The sequence below is a fragment of the Anomaloglossus baeobatrachus genome, chromosome 7, assembly GCF_048569485.1.
Source record: "Anomaloglossus baeobatrachus isolate aAnoBae1 chromosome 7, aAnoBae1.hap1, whole genome shotgun sequence".
Taxonomy (NCBI): domain Eukaryota; kingdom Metazoa; phylum Chordata; class Amphibia; order Anura; family Aromobatidae; genus Anomaloglossus; species Anomaloglossus baeobatrachus.
Window position 1 is genome coordinate 191,186,375 of NC_134359.1, and position 2,561 is coordinate 191,188,935.

A 2,561-nucleotide genomic window follows, 5' to 3' on the forward strand; every position below is an offset into this window, starting at 1 on the left:
TCACTCAGTGTTTGCTAGTATAATGGCTTAGTTATAATGAGTTGGAGTGTGCAATGCAGGCAGACGTGCTGCAAATATCTGTGCACTACTGGGACTATACAGAAGTCCAACAGCCACGTTTAGGATGACACTAAGTTCACTCAGTGTTTGCTAGTATAATGGCTTAGTTATAATGAGTTGGAGTGTGCAATGCAGGCAGAGGTGTTGCAAATATCTGTGCACTACTGGGACTATACAGAAGTCCAACAGCCACGTTTAGGATGACACTAAGTTCACTCAGTGTTTGCTTGTATAATGGCTTAGTTATAATGAGTTGGAGTGTGCAATGCAGGCAGAGGTGCTGCAAATATCTGTGCACTACTGGGACTATACAGAAGTCCAACAGCCACGTTTAGGATGACACTAAGTTTCCTCAGTGTTTGCTAGTATAATGGCTTAGTTATAATGAGTTGGAGTGTGCAATGCAGGCAGAGGTGCTGCAAATATCTGTGCACTACTGGGACTATACAGAAGTCCAACAGCCACGTTTAGGATGACACTAAGTTCACTCAGTGTTTGCTAGTATAATGGCTTAGTTATAATGAGTTGGAGTGTGCAATGCAGGCAGACGTGCTGCAAATATCTGTGCACTACTGGGACTATACAGAAGTCCAACAGCCACGTTTAGGATGACACTAAGTTCACTCAGTGTTTGCTAGTATAATGGCTTAGTTATAATGAGTTGTAGTGTGCAATGCAATAAGGAATAACGTTTGGAACACCATTCTAAGTCTGAACTGGGTGCAAAAACCTAAAAAAACCTCACTATGGGGAGATAAGGTATGCACACCAGTGACTATGTAAGGGGAATACATGAAATAGCAGAAACTGCTGTGTGACTACTGACTTGAAAAATCCAATAGCTATATGTATCTGTTATTTTATCAGAAAAAACTTCGTCAGCATCGTCCAACCACCTGGTAGTATTAATGGGTCCTGACAAGAAGCCCGCCATTAATTAAGCTTGAACCACAAATAAATATAGAACCGAGGTATGGTATCAGCATAAGACCACAGAAAAAAACACTACCTCTAAAAATATTTAAGTTTTATTTAGAAAGTTATAAAAAATGACAAACAGTGTCTCTCTAAAAATACATAAAGGACAACACAGTGCCAGTGAGATGTTGGGAGGAGATAGTTTCAGCGTGAAAAGGATAGCGATAGATAGATATTCACAGAGTCGTCAGATTACTGATCTCATAGCCTTTATTGACCCTTCCTGACGACGGAGGGTGTCCTAAGTTACTGGACACTCCCCGTTCCGGGTGGCTGTCCCTCCCTGTCCCTATCTCTAGCCAAGGGGTGTCCACCACCAACCCAGGTGATTAGTGCAAAACCATAAATATACACATAAACACAAATGCGTTAAATTTGGTTCCTGACTCAATAAGATACTTCAGTCAGATGAATTTAAATTTTGTTAGGTGGAGCTGTAGGGGACCCGCTACAGTAGCTGTCACCCCACGCTCTCCCGACGCGTTTCTCCCCCACCTAACGCAATGCTGGGGGATCATCAGGGGTAAAAAAAGTCATACCTGTTGATGCACAAAAAAGAGAGGACAAGTAATGTCTTAATATAACTTCATCAAAGTAGATTGAAAAATCATTATATTCTCTTGGGTATATAACTTACATAACGGTAATAGTTATAGAGCGGGATATGAACGGTCCAACCCGAAAGCCTTTTGATAATATACCAGAAAAACTTGGTTTTAATCACATGATATGCTGGCAGATATTCTCATTCAGAAGAACTTGTCTCTAAATAAAGCCGACAAGAAAATATTCTGAGGAACTGAGTTGATAGGCTTGGAAGGGGGGAAGGGGGGGGGAGGGGAAGGAGGGGGAGGGGGGAGGGGGGAGAGAGGGGGGGGGGGGGAGGAGGGAGGAAGGAAAGAGGTAACAAAATGGATAAGATGAAAAATACCTCGTTATAACTCCAAAAATGGATGAATAGCCAATGGGATGCTAGGAGTTTAGTAAATCAAAAAAACTCCTAAGGTATCACATGAGTCTTCCTATCCTTGTGTTTAAAAGGCTTATGGATCACATCCTAACCATGTCTAGGTCACATTAAGGCAGCAGGGACATCTGCATAGACAGAGACAGTAAAATACCAATTAAACGAGGTAGATTCAGGAAACCTACAGTGTCCCATAGAGAAAAGTAGATACCTATACATGCAAAGAGTCCAATTTCTTTAGTTGATGGTGTTACACCAATATCTACACTGTTAGTGTGTCCAGTCCTAAAATGAAAAAAGGATAATAGTCATGGACCTAGAAGTACGTTGAATTCCCTTAGGGAGCCACATCAGTGTGGTATATCGTCCTGTATCCACCAAACCAGGACAAATGGTGCAAGCATAAATTTACTAGATGACACCTGACTAGTCCTAAAAAATAAATACCTGTAATCTTACTTATCAAAAGGCTTTCGGGTTGGACCGTTCATATCCCGCTCTATAACTATTACCGTTATGTAAGTTATATACCCAAGAGAATATAATGATTTTTCAA

At 41.2% G+C, this 2,561-nt stretch overlaps 1 long non-coding RNA gene across 1 annotated transcript; it reads right to left on the reverse strand.

Moving 5' to 3' along the window:
• Nucleotides 1-1,500: 1,500 nt before the first annotated feature.
• LOC142246047 (uncharacterized) lies at nucleotides 1,501-2,100 on the reverse strand. Its single transcript, XR_012724861.1, has 3 exons — nucleotides 1,970-2,100; nucleotides 1,676-1,803; nucleotides 1,501-1,577 (listed from the first exon to the last, which is right to left on the reverse strand). It is a non-coding gene; the product is annotated as an uncharacterized LOC142246047 (long non-coding RNA).
• Between the last annotated feature and the right edge of the window lie 461 nt (nucleotides 2,101-2,561).